A 15,107-nucleotide genomic window follows, 5' to 3' on the forward strand; every position below is an offset into this window, starting at 1 on the left:
AATGTGCATTTTTGAATGGGGATCTTTATGAGGAAGTTTATATTGAGAAACTTGATGGTTTTTTCACTATATGATGATACAAATATGGCTTGTAGGTTAAGGAAAGCTTTATATGGATTGAAATAGGCACCTAGAGCTTGGTATGCAAGGTTGGATAAATATCTTTTGAAGCTTTGTTTTACTAAGGGTAGTGCTGACAGTAATTTATATTATAAAATCACTGATGATGATATACTAATTATTGAAGTATTTGTTGATGACATTATTTTTGGAGGTGAAGATATGTTATGCATGGAATTTTTTAAGAATATGGAGAAAGAATTTGAGATGCCTATGATTGGTGAGATGAAATTTTTCTTAGGTTTGTAGATTACTCAGACTGACAAAGTTATTTTTATCTGTCAAACTAAGTATGCTAAGGAATTATTGAAGAAATTTGGTATCGGAGATTCTAAACTGGTAAGTACTCCTATAGTTACAAGTGAGAAATTGACAAGAAAAGATGTTTCTCCATCGGTAAATCCTAAAAGATACAAATCTATGATTGGAAGTCTTCTTTATTTGACTCAGACTAGGCCTGACATTATGAATGTGGTTTATATTGTTTCAAGATTTCAGAGTGATCCTAGAGAGAATCTGGAGAGTACGGTGAAAAGGATTTTTAGATACTTGCAAGGTACATCAAAATATGGTTTGTGGTACCCTAAGGATGATAACTTTACTCTATGTGAATATAAAAATGTTGATTAGGCTAGAGATGTTGATGATCAGAAAAGTACTTCCGGTGGAGCTTTCTTTCTTGGAAAGAAGTTGGTTTCATGGATCAACAAGAAATAGTCATGTACTTATTTATCGACTACTAAAGTTGAGTATGTTGTTGCTTCTACTAACTGTACACATATTTTATGCATGAAGCAAATGTTGAAGGATATAAAGGTGGATTGTGATGCACCGGTAGTTATTCATTGTGATAACTCTGTTGCTATTGATATATCAAAGAATTTGGTATCTCATTCTATGACAAAGAACATATCTATTAAGTATATCTTTTTGAATGAAAAGGTGGATGCAAATGAAGTTAGTTTGGTTTATGTGAACACTAAAGAGCATATTGTAGATCTTTTCACTAAACCTTTGCCCAAGGAATCATTTGAGTACCTGAAAGATATATTGGGAGTTTCTTTCCCTCTAGTAGAGACTTGATTGATGTGGTTTAGAATCAGTCTAGTATGCATTATTAGAGATACTATTCATTTTAGCACTGATGTGGGGATTCTAGTGCTCAGGGGGAGTAGTCAGCTTTGTGATTTAGAGGTTTATGCTTTTTCTTTGATATTTTTGTCAAATTTCTAGCATTGATGTCAAAGGGGGAGAGATATTGATGTGAAAAAGAAAAAGAAATAAAATGAAAAAGTAAAAGGGGGAGAGATATTAATGAGAAAAAGAAAAGGGGAGAGATATTGATAAAGGGAGAGATAAATGTATAATTCAGAGCTTTACAAAGATATCTTTTCTTCAGAACCTCATTTCTACATCTGTGAGTGGCAGATTGTTGGCTATCTTCCATTGAGGGAGACTTGTTTGGCATTTCTTTGTACTTAGATGCTTTTCACATCTAGTGTTGCTATAAATGCCAAAGGGGGATATTGTTGGACATTTGGAGGAATTGATTATGTGTTGCATTGATGTTTTGTCATTGATGCCAACACTAGTTGTTTGGATGCTTTATCAACACCCTTCTGGTCCTGGTAGGTTGAGTGGTTTCTAGTTGATTTGGATATGGCAGGATTCGGTAGGTTCCGGTATAGTTTGGTTATGGAATTATTCATGATACTCATAATCATATTCAGTAAGTTGGTTTTGGTTTGGTGACTAGATGCTATCCTATTTGCTTAGAAGCTTGGTTTCTGGTTCTGGTGAGGGTTTCACTAGTAGATCTTTTGATGAATTAAATAAGTGGTGTTAGTGCATCTTTTGGTAGAGTTTCAGGATGCTGATGGTGATCTTGTTCAAGACTTGGTGGTTGGAGATCATTGTTATAGCGTGTGGACCTATACTGGGTCTTGATTGTTCTAGGTTATGGACCAATTTAATGAAGCGTGTGGATTAGACCTCTCGATACGTTTCCGGGATGTCTTATGTGTTGGATATTATTTTTTTGGTCTAAGGCTGACATGGTTTGCAATTATGTAATTAGTTTATTTTCTAGTGGCCGACCTAATTGTTTGTGGTTGAGGGTTTGTATATATGATGTAAGATTTCATTGTAGATCATCATGGTCATGGGAATGGGAAATGTATATGTAATGTGCGAATAATGTAATATAATTCAGGCAAAGGATTTGGTTGATCATTGGAGATCAAATTGGGTTTATGTAAGAGGATTTAGTCCTCTGGTATTGGGCTTAACCGAAACTGTACTCAGGCATATGAGATGCTATCTTTTGCAGTTCAACGCTTCTTTGGATTGTAGTCTGGATTTATATGTAGTTAGTGAGACTCCTTTTGTGATGAGCAACACACTCTAGGCTGTTGGCCTTCCTGCAAGTGCATGCCCCTCAATTGTAATTCACATACTTACTGCAAAAGTATTATCTGACTATGGGTAGGCTTCCCACCATTGTTTTTCCCTTTACTGGGTTTTCCACATACAAATCTTGGTGTCATGTGGATGGTATTTATTCTATGATTGTTGTTTATGCTTAATTGGTTTAACTGTTATTCTGATATTTGGTTTAAGCATTCCGGTATTAATTTTTGGGGTTCCAATATTAAACTTTAAATTTCTAATGGTTCCAATAATCTATGAAAACTGATTCACCCCCCCTCTCAATTGTCTTCCGATTATTTGATCTGTCTAATAACAACTAGATTGGGTTATACAACATTTGAGAAAGGTAAGTGCTCCAGTAGTAAGGAAAATAAAGAAGAAGGTAAATCCGCACCTAAGATTTAGAAATCCATCGGTAAGAAATCTTATAAGCCTATTTGTTTCAATTGTCATAAACCAGGACATACTGCTAATGTTTGCAGAAGCATATCTAATGATGATAATGGTTATAGAACTAATACATATAAAGGATATGTGCCTAAAACATTAATGGATATTGTTACACATGCAATATCTATGGGCATAGATTTATTGAATGCAAGTATGGAGCAAATAACCCTACATCTCACATGAGTCAAAATTCTGGTGGTGGTTGGGAAAGAACCTTTAATGACTAGAGAAGTCCTAACTGGTAGAGACCCTATGCTAACCAGTCTAGCCCCTATGAGATGGAAAAAATAATGAATGTGGTTTGCACAATCTATAATATTTTTGGCCATGTAGCTATAAACTACAGAAGAAGGACTGGTAGAGACAATGTTGGACCTTGGATAGCTTCTGGTATGACTTGTTATAATTGTCATTGTAGTGTCGTAAATTGTACACCCTTGCTAGGGTGGTACAATTTCACACTTAGGTTAGAACCTGCCTTAGTGTGTCTTTCATCTTGTATTTCTAATTCTCCTTTAAGTATTTCATTAATTAATTAAATTAAATCTAAGGTCATTTTTCATCACTTTACATATTATAAATTTGGGCCCTTTACCCTAAGTGTGCCCCTTTTCATCTTATTCTTTCAATAAATTATTTAATCATAAACCCTAATTCTGTCTTATTTTGACCATTTAGGCCCGATTTCGCATATCAAAACATGTCAAAATCAGCTGTAACTTTGGGATGTGCTCTAATATCATCATATCTAACGACCCCAAAAATTTGGTAAAAAGTTGGTCAGATCGTGGCACGAATTTACATGGTCCTCGACTTTTTCCCCAAAATTTAGGGAACATAATCCTATGATATAATAATGCTTAACCCCAAAATATCAACAGAAAATTCAAATCCTAGGTTGGCCTAAACATGAAAATAAGATCTAGAGTTTCATACTTAAGAACTCTATTTCTTCATTTGAAGGGGTGTTTTTCTAAGAATCTAAGAGTAAGTTTTTGGATCATTAGAGCCTTCTTTTGTAGTGAAAGAGTAGATCTTTTAAGTCTTCAACAATATTCAACATTCATCCATCAAAAATTTATCAAGCATCATTTTATCAATTGGGGGCTTTTAAAGATGTAGAAGAACAATAGGAGATCATCGACTGACGATTAACTTGTACCTCTCCTTTAGAGTTGGGTATGGTTTCATGTTGTTTTCATGTGTTTGCATAAGCTTCATTTTAATTCATATTCATGCTTTAGATCACTTTTGATTTTGGATTTAGAGCATTTACTTTGTCAATAATAAACAATTAGGGTTGCTCTACATTGTTTGCTTTCATTCTTAAGATCTTGCATGCACAGAAGGTTCTTGCACACACATTTTTAGTACATTATCGACTATTTATGGAGGTGGAAATCACCAATAGAGGGGTTTGACTAAGGAAAAAATCTATATAGCCACCCCAAACCCACTTTTTTAGCTTCAGGTATAGGTTCAGATTTGAGCATTGCTGGAAGTTTTAGGACTGGAAGAGCACATAGAGATAGTTCTAGGTTGCAAATCTCAGCAAAAACCCTAAGGACAGGGTCGTGGTTCCCTATTCCTTCGTAGGACAGTGGCATGTTGCCATGGTCCTTCCCTCTATCAGTAGGACTTGGTAGAACAATACTTTGCAAGCCTCAGAATCCATCATGTTAGTTGCAGCTCCAGAAGTGTAAAATCAGGATAGTGGTGTGGCACCCTGGTCCTAGACATTTCTGCCCAAATTTCAGACATAGGTGCACCTTTGATTTTGCCTTCTAATCTATACTTTTCAGCAGTCTATTAGTTGTTCTTTGATCCACATTCTTAGATTAGGGTTTTCTTGCTTACTTGCATTCTAGCTTAGGTTGCATTTTGCATCATTCCTCTCTCTCATTTACAACAAAGGAATAGAAAACCTAAGAGGTAATCCATGATTCTCTCTTTCTCATAAGAAGTATCCAATGTACATTACCTCCCTAGGCTCTTTCATATTCCATGAGTGTGTATGAGAGTGGGATTAGGGTTTCCATGCTTAGTCTCACTTTTTCTCCTACACATCTTTGGTGAACCCGACGTGAACCCAATTTCATTTTAATTTCATTGCATTGTTAGATCTAGATCTACTTTATTTTATTTTATTTCAAACATAAAAAAAATATAGATTTCTTTCATTTTCCTTGCATTATGTGTTTAAGTTTCATGCAATTTTCATTCCAAAATGTCAGATTTTTATTTGCAAGATGTTCACAATTTTGATGATGTATGCAATTTTTTTGATTGTAAGTTTAGTAATGATGAATTATATGAATATATAGATGTTTTTTTTAACCCTAAGTCTTCTAAACCCTGATTTTGCCAAAAAATAATCAGCCTTGTTACTATGCCATTTCGTGGTGATGAGAAGGATAAGTTGAATGATTCCTCTCATGGGTACATTCTTATCAACTCCTCCACTAGATATAGAAACATGATTGACTCCCATGATTCCCTCTATGATGTTATTCCTCCTTTTGAGTCCAAAGATAAGCCTTTCAACCACTATGATCATGCTTTATTCGATGATGCCCTTGATGCCTTTATGTCTTTGCCTAAACTTTTAAACAAGAAGAATGCATCTAAAAGTTTGAACATAGCAAACCTCTTTTTATTGTCCAAGGTGCTTGTGCTTCTCTAACTTCGCCTCTTTCTAATCAACCTCTTTTCATGGTTCAAGGTTGATATAGTCATAACTCCTTTAGCACTCCAAACAAACCTATCATTACGGTTCAAGGAAGGAATCCCACTAAGAGTCCTTATAGCTATGCTAGACAACTAACTAAGAAGAGTTATAATGTGGTTGCCGATACCTATAACATGAGAAACAATAGCCAACCTAACCCTCCTCTAATTGTTTTGACTCCTCTACCTTATCCTCAACCCATTCTTCCTCAAGCACCTCACATTTCACAAAACCTTGGTAAGGAATATGATCTTGTCGAACAAATTAAAGCTACTCTTGCCAAGATATCCCTTTGGAATTTGCTTCAAACTTCATCAACTCATCATGGAATGCTACAAGATTCCTTGAAAACATTGAATTCCCCATCCTCAGTGACATCCAATAATATGGCTTCCTTGATTCACACTATTACAACACCTAAGGCTCAGATTGTGTTTACACAAGATGAGCCACCCTCTACTGAAGTTCAACAGCAATATGATCCCTTAATGATTGTGGTTATTATAAATAATAGTGTGATAAGATGACCATTAGTGGATAATGGTTTTGGCCTTAATGTTTGTAGCATTAACTTGTTGCATAAGATCAATGTTGATACATCTCTTATTAAGCCCGATTCTCTTACCATCTGTGGCTTCAATAATGTTGCTAAATCTTCACTAGGTATCATTACCTTGCCTATTAAGGTAGGTCCTATTACTTTACCCACACATATCCATGTCATGTCTGGAGAGTTGACATACAACTTGTTACTAGAGAGACCTTGGATTCATAGCATGCAAGTTGTTCCCTCTACATTGCACAGGCAAATTAAATTAATTCATAACAATACAACATACAACTTGTTAGGTCACACAAGATTCCAGGCTTGTTTACAAACATCAAGTTCTAAATCCTTTTCAATCAATTCTTCACCAACTATCTTAGATAATTCCTCTAAATCTTCTACTCTGATTAGTGTGACCAGTTCATCAAACTTATCTCCTATATCTGAATCGATTCCTAATACTTCCTCAAGTGAACCTAAGGTTCTTGAGGAAGATTCTTCTCAGCCCGACTCTAGAATTGAGAACATTTTCTCTCCTGAAAAAGATTCTTGCAAAAGCTAATTGGGGATCCCTTGATTCAAATCCTACTTTTATAGGGGAATATAGAATCCCCCCTAGAAAACCTAAGGTTGAAAAGAAGAAAGAAGAAGAAGAACCTAAAAAGAAATCTACTTTGTCTAGGCCATTGAGTAATAACTTTGTGGCAGCTTCTCAGACTTCATCTCCCTTAGTTTCTAGTCTAGATGATTTAAATCCTTCACTTTATGAAAATCCTCCTTCTTCAGAAATGACTAACCTTTATGGTCCTGGTTTTCACATCCTAACTAGGTGTGGATATAATGGAAATGGATATGGTGCTCAAGAACAAGGGATTAAGGTTCCCTTGAAAAACAAATTTTGTGATATGAGATTTGGGCTTGGTTATGATCCTTTCAAGCATACTAAAGCCTCTAAGAGACCATCTATTAGTGTTAATGTCATTTCTGCTTCTCTCTTGCCAAAATATCCAGAATATATTGACTGTGACTCTTCTTGTGGCTTTGCTTTGGATGCTTTTTCTACTGATGATTCCTTTCTTGAATTCTTGGGAGCTTATAACAACCATCCTCATTATCACCATAACCGTAGTTTTCCCTATTGTCTAAATGTGGAAGCTTACTTTGGGAAAGAAAGAGATAACAATGAAATAGTTAAATAATTTCCTCAATTAAAAGATGCTCCTCAACAAAGCAATTTCCTAATAAATGATACCATTGATATCAAGATGGATCCTTGTGTTGAAGATAAAATCATCAATATAGGGAAATGTCTTGACAAAGAAGAGAAAAAATAGTATGTCAAGTTGTTACATGAATTCCCCGAGATCTTTGCTTGGATATATTTTGACACACCTGGCATAGATCCAAAGATTGTCACTCATAACATTGTCCTAATTCCTGATGCTAAACTTGTGAAGCAAAAGATTCAAAAGATTCACCCTAAAGTGGCATTATTTGTTAAAGCTAAGATTGAAAAACTGTTGGATGTTGGATTCATTCATCCTATCAATTATTCCCCATGGATTTCAAACATTGTGGCTATGGCTAAAGCTAAAAACAAGATTAGGATGTGTATAAATTTTCATGATTTGAATAAGGCCTCTTTAACAGATGACTTTCCCCTCCCCAATATCGATATGATAGTGGATTCGATAACAGAGGATGCTTTATTATCCTTTATGGATCTTTTCTTAGGATATAATAAAATCTTCATTAATCCCTAAGATCAATATAAAACTACTTTCACCACCCCTTGGGGTACATTTTGTTGGATTGTGATGCCTTTTGGAATTGAAAAACGCAGGCGCAACCTATCAGCGCACTATGAATCTCATCTTCCATGACTATATGCATAAGACCTTAGAAGATTACGTTGATGACATATTAGCCAAATCCTTTCTTTGTGTAGATCATGTTAATATCCTTTGTCAAATCTTTGAGAGAATTCATAAGTATAACATGCATTTGAATCCCTGAAAATGTGTTTTTGGTGTGGATAGTGGAAAACTATTAGGATTCATAGTTTCATATTATGGTGTTGAGGTGGATACAAAGAAGATAGATGCTATTGTCAACATGCCACCTCCTAAGAATGTCTCCTGATTAAAAAGTTTGCAAGGAAATATCCAAGCTATTCATAGGTTCATCTCTCAACTTGTGGATTGTACCATTACCTTCACACAATTGCTTAAAAATAATATCACTTTCCAATGGAATGAGGATTGTCATCAAGCATTTGAAGACCTAAAAACCTATTTGGCCAATCCTCCTATTCTTCAACCTACTGATCCTACTAAGCCTTTTCTTCTTTACACAATTGCTTCCCCTCAAGCTCTTGTAGCCTTATTGGCACGGTGTGATAAGGATTTTAGAGAATGCCTGATTTATTACATAAGCCGCACTCTACTTGATTATGAAGTTTGATATTCTGCAATAGAAATACAATGCCTTGCTTTAGTCTTTGCAACTCAAAAGTAGAGGCATTATCTCTTGAATGCTAAGATCCATGTTATCGTTAAATTTGATCCTCTTAAACATCTTTTCTCCAAAACTGACCTTTCCGGACGCTTAGCTAAGTGGGTTAATATGTTGACTGAGTTTGACCTTTATTTTGTCTCACAAAAGGCAATAAAGGGTCAAGCATTGACTGATCACTTAGTTGAGGCTCCTTCTCCCTTCTCCCTACCTAATCTAGAGTCCTTTCTTGATGAATACATATTTTTCACTGAGGTTGATGAGACTTGGGAATTGTACTTTGATGGTTCTAAGTGTCATACAAGATCGATGGCAGGGGTGGTTTTAATCTCTCCTAAAAATAAGCCTATTCCTTTATCATATCGTCTCAATTTCTTATGTACAAACACCATTGCTGAATATGAGGCTCTTATAGCTGGAATTAAAGCAACCTCGGCATTGAATGTGAAACATCTACATATTTATGGATATTCTCATCCAATCATAAGACTAGTGTCAGGGGTTTATCAAGCTCGGAGAAATGTTTTGTTGGGTTCTTTTCTTTGGTGTCAACTTTTTCTTCTTGACTGGGGGCCTCACTGCCTGTTGTTTTTGCCTGGTTCTTCTAGGTGAAGGTGTGGATACCGATGAAGGTTGTCTTTTCCTTATAACTCTTTTAAATTTGGCTGGCATGTCACTTTTTGAAGAAGTTGCTACCGGTGAAAGGTGAGTTTTTGGTTGTTGAGCCTGTAACTCATCTTCAGTGATACCGGTTTGTTTTAGTACATCTTCTTTGATAGCCTTAGCCTACCTTGAACCTCTCTTCACTGTTGCTTCTACTTTCTTCACTCTCTTCTTAGATTGAATTTGGCTTTCAATGGTCTCATCACTACCAAATACTTCTTCCTTAGGTTCATTTGGTGCTTCCAAAAGGGCTTTAGCATATGTTTCAATGATGTGATCATCTATCTCATAACCCATCTTAGTAACCCAAATTATTCTTGGGATAACTGCTTCCATCCAGATCTCATCCTTTTTAATCACAAAACATATATCATCTTTGTATTTGTTTACAATTTTCTGTGACAGTCTGACTCTTTTGTTCATTTTGGCCTTTAGTACTTGAAAATACTCATCAATATTCTTTTGTTTGCTTTCACCCATGTTGTTGAACAAGACTGATAACTATTTCTCTACCAGTATATCAAATCCAAGGTTCTTGATATCTATACTAGGCACTTGTTTGGTTATGTGTAGCATTAAGCATACAAGTAAGTTGCCAAATCTAAATGTTCCTCTCTTGTCCTTCTTGATCTTCCCTAAATTGTCAATCAATTCATCTTTTAACCATTCACATACATCAATTTTCACATTCTCATTTACCATATGATGTGCACTTTTTATGCATAAACTAGAGACTGAGTTAAGTCTGTTTGCATGTGTTATTTTGTAACCTAAAATCATGCTAATGAATCTCACATTTATGTCGGTTACATCATTAACCCTTAAGGACCTTTTGTCTGATGTTACACCTGTTAGGTTCATTACCAGGTCATTTGAGACCTTCTTTGTTTTGTCTGTTCTGTTACTAGTGGAAGGTAACCCTGTTATAGCTTTCACAGCTTCCTTGGTAATTTTATGAATTGAATCTAGCCAAAAGAATTCACCATGTAGTCTACTCGATACTATCCTTATCACTTGGGAAATTCTGGAATGCAGAGGATCTCAATGAATCCTAGGGTTTCAACAATTTTGTGTTCAGGTTTTACATTTCCAGAGTCATCATATATGATAGTCTTGTACATGTTTTTGAATTCTTCATCTCCTAATTCTTCTATATGGCAATGGATGTACATTCTAGGGTCTTCTGCAAAAACAACTCCTTTGGGAATTTGGGAAAATGCACCAATATTATCATCCTTTTTAGCTATCTTGGGAACTAACTGAAATACGGGCCTAGGGCATTTTATTACCTCGACTACAATAGGGTTTGCTATGAATTTAGGTAGAGAAGAGGATGCCATGATTATAAATACCTTTTTCTACCTTTGGAAAGATTGATTGCTGAAATGCTTTGCCTCTTTGCTCAAAATGCCTTAGCTCTGGAAATTTCATGCTCTTCGAATGTTTGAATGCTCGGTGAAGTGAAATGGAGCCAAAAACATTAATTTATAATGTCAATCTGCCAACTACCACATTTAATGCTTGCCAGTTAAGTAATCACTTAACATAACTACCGGTATAGAAGTAATTTCAACTTCTTACCATCAACTGAGGGAATAATAGCATATGTCTCATTGATTGCCAAACCCTCAAAGAAATTTCTTCAATTTGATGAAGAGACTTCTATTGGTGGAGTGCTACTATGTTCTATCGGTGGAGTGTTGCTTGGTTCTACCGGTGGAGGAGTATTCCCAACACCATTTAGTTTTGATTTCCTGATCCATTGTTTTGAGAATTCCTGCTTAACTTCTTCAAATTTTTCTTTTCCTTTCAAACTAGGACCTTTGTTGTCTACCAGTGAGGACTTGCTTCTACAAAATTTAGTAATATGCCCAATTTTGTTACATGCATAACAAGTCACATTATTTCTCTGAATAGCCTTTCCATAACCTATGTCGGTTTGTGTTCTGCATTGATTAGATAAATGTCCAAATCTTCCACAAACATAACATCTTACATTCATTCTACAATTCTCAGAGTTATGACCAACTTTGTTGCATTTTGAACATTGACCAGTGGGTGCATTGGTATTCTGATAGTTTCTAGATCTACATTCATTTTCTCTATGAGAATACTTGTTACAGTTAAAGCATTTGTCATTGAATTTACAAGCAGTAGGTTGTCTTAACGGTTTATTGTGATCCTGTGTGTTTGCAGTACCGGAGCTTTCACCAATTTCAAAGCCAATTCCATTAGTGTCACCTTTAGGTTTTTTATTCTTCAGCAAGTCACCAAGTTCTTCTCAGCTTTTCTTGAATTTCTCTTTATGTTGATTTGTAGTATCTAGTTCTCTTTCTAATACTTCTTTATGCCTCATCAGTTCATTTGAGTCATTCTATGTGTGCATCAGATCTGTCTTCAACAAATCATTTGCATAGCTAAGTCTTGTGTTCTCATTTGCAGCATCACTTAGTCTTCTAGTCAAATCTTCTTCATTCTTCTTTCTATCTTCAATTTCTTTACAAAATCTCATAGTCATATCCTGCATCTCATTCTTTGTTGTCATGTTCTCTTACTTAAGCTTGTTTATCATATCATTAAGAGTTTCTTTTTCATCATTCTCATTTTGCATCTTTTCACAAAGTTCTCTTCTCTTGTTTCTTGAAATAGTAAGATTTTCTTGAAGTGCTTGAATGATATTCTGAGCAGCCTTTAGATCATCTTCAAGTTTGATATTTTTCAATTTTTCTGCATCATAGTCTGAGAGAGCTCCTTCAAGTTGCTTCATCAAGTTTTCCATCTCTACCAGTGTCAAGATCTTCCTCAAGTTGTTAGGCTTCTGAAAATAGAGGACCAAGCTCTGATACCAATTGTTAGGATTCCCATAGATACTGAGAGGGGGGGATGAATCAGTATCTGACTGGTTATAAGATTTTCTTAACTTAAAACATGTAGAGCATATTAATACTGTGTATCGGTAAGTAGAAAGTAATGCAATAAATAGAGACAAAAACAACCACATGAAAAACACACCATAACACAATATTTTAATGAGGAAACCCCATGTGGGAAAAACCTCAGTGGGATTTGTGACCCACAATATTCACTTACTGGCCAATAAGAGAATATTACTACTACAAGATGGGCTTGCACATGAAGGAAGGCCAAGTGCCTAGAGCTCACTGCTCAAATACAAAATAGGAAGTCTCACTGACTTAAAAAATGGATTATATAAATCCAGTGTCTTGTACTACTTCAAAATAGCATCTATAATGCTAGATCCAGTATAGGTTTATGCTCTGCTTCTTACATAAACCCTTAACCTATAATTCGCATAATAGGTCTGCCTTATTTCGCCTAGTTACATTCCTCTATCTAATTCATTCATTCATTACAAAATGTTCTACAATGATCTCTCTTATATAAGAGTCATTTTACAACTTGCCAAGTCGGCTTACAATGATTTTACAATAATAAACAAAATATATTACCAACAAAATTCCTATCGGCTTCTATGCCAGTATGCTTCCTTTCACTACCAGTGTCGGTGGTCTGAGTGTTGGTGTAGAGTCTGATCTTGCTAGTGCCAATGGAATGCCTTTCCAGTGTCATAGGATTGTAAGGTTTCCATCAATGACAAAACCTTCAATCACCTACAATGTCTCATTGGAGTGTGCATATGCCAACAAGTTAATGACGGAGTTGTTGATGCAAGGAATACTAAAACATCATCACTTATTTACAACCTTAAGGGTTCATCATCAGATAAAGGAAAAGAAAAACAAAGAAGCTTTGCTAAACAAAATTTTACACCATTGGGACAACCGCTCGAATCAATGAACAAGTGACGATGTTTTAGTATTCCTCACATCAACAACTCCATCATTAACCAAATTATTGTTCTTGGCCCAAAAGGGTGTTTTATGATTTTAATTTGATCCTTTGTGATCTGTATCATCATTTATTTTTATAGTATCATCGTCAATAAGTGTTTGTTCGATGTGTAATCCCATGTCTATGACCTCATCAACATGACAACAACAAGAATGTGGTTAATGACAGAGTTGTTGATGCGAGGAATACTAAAACATCGTCACTTGTTTAAAACCTTAAGGGTTCATCATCAGACAAAGGAAAAGAAAATCAAAGAATCTTTCCTAAACAAAATTTTACACCATTGGGACAACCGCTCGAATCAGCATTGAAAGAACTCCTTGAAAACAATCTTATAACATTTTCAGAGATAAGGGAATACAATCCTCAAGTTAAACCCCCATGGTGGAACGATGATCACTTTTGTGACTACCATAGACACAAGGATCATAAGACTTACAGTTGTACTAAATTCTAACATGTGATACAAGACCTTCTTGATGAGGGAAAAATTTTAGTTGATGGACATACTCCTTCTAGTAACTTCGACCGTGAGATATTCAAAAATCCTTTCCCTAAGCATGACAAGGATAAAGGGTGATGGGGAGGGGTTCTCAAAGAGAGTCATACCTTTCTCAATAGGAAGTTGAGTAATATGTTAGTGGGATCCTTTCACTCTACAAGCCATTCAACAAACCAAAACACTCAAACTCTCTAGGAGAGCTCCCAATCAAATTGTGCTCAATAGTTGCTCAGGCATGGTAGAGATTGACAAGGGTAAATCAAACCTCAAGCTAAGAAATCTTCTAACATATACTTGCAGGGGTTTTAATAGGTGTTCTTAAGGTATTTCCATTCCAATCAACGGGTTTTACATTTGTCTTTCCTTCATTTATTCATCACTCTGTCTTTCTCCTATTTTCTAGGCCTAGTAGCCTTAGAACCCCAATTAGCCCTACCTAACCAATTTTTGGGGAATTGTTCAAAAACCACTCAAAGAACCTAGAAAACTCTTTTGTGATCTGGATACCCTTTTGGATGAAATTTTGAATCCATTGGGTGAGATAGTCAAGTTTGTCCGTATAGGTACGAAACCCAAAAATGGCATTTATGAAGGGTTTTGAGGCTTTGTTGTATTCTTCAAAGGGTTTATTGTCTTCTTTGGTCTGTCACACCTCCAAACTTCCACATAGGCTCTATCACACCTTACGTACTCATTCCAAACACTTGGCATCTTCATAATTGATCATCCTTGCAAGCACATGCAACTTTTCAATCATTTTCCTAACTAGGCTATGAATGAGCTTGCCTAGGAAATAATGCCAAATTGCCTTTCAATGACTTCCAGGCCAAAAAAAACTTAGATACACTATAAAATGGTTCCATGGCTTGATTCCCAAGGGTTATTGAACAAACTCAAGGGATTTCAAGCTGGAACCCTAATTGGGCTCTTAAACCCTTGCTCAGGCCAAGAGCAAAACAAAATCACTAACACACTTCAAACTTGCCCTAAAACTATTACAAACACCTTCTTATCACTATAGTTATATGTACAAAGAAATCATGAAACAACAATAGTGAAATCAATCCATTAAGTACAGACTGTTGTTCAAAAATTAAGAAAATGCAAGGTAAAATCTAGAAAATCTCTTCACAATGTATTCAAACGTGCTCAAGACTTTTTCCAACTTGTTTACATTCCTTCACAGACCATTTTATATGCCATCCGAATCCTAACCAACTCTTCATCGATTTCCTAACCACCAATGTTCTCAAAGATGCAAAAAGTTGTTCAAAAGTTGC

Source organism: Cryptomeria japonica, chromosome 9 (assembly GCF_030272615.1).
Source record: "Cryptomeria japonica chromosome 9, Sugi_1.0, whole genome shotgun sequence".
Taxonomy (NCBI): Eukaryota; Viridiplantae; Streptophyta; class Pinopsida; order Cupressales; family Cupressaceae; genus Cryptomeria; species Cryptomeria japonica.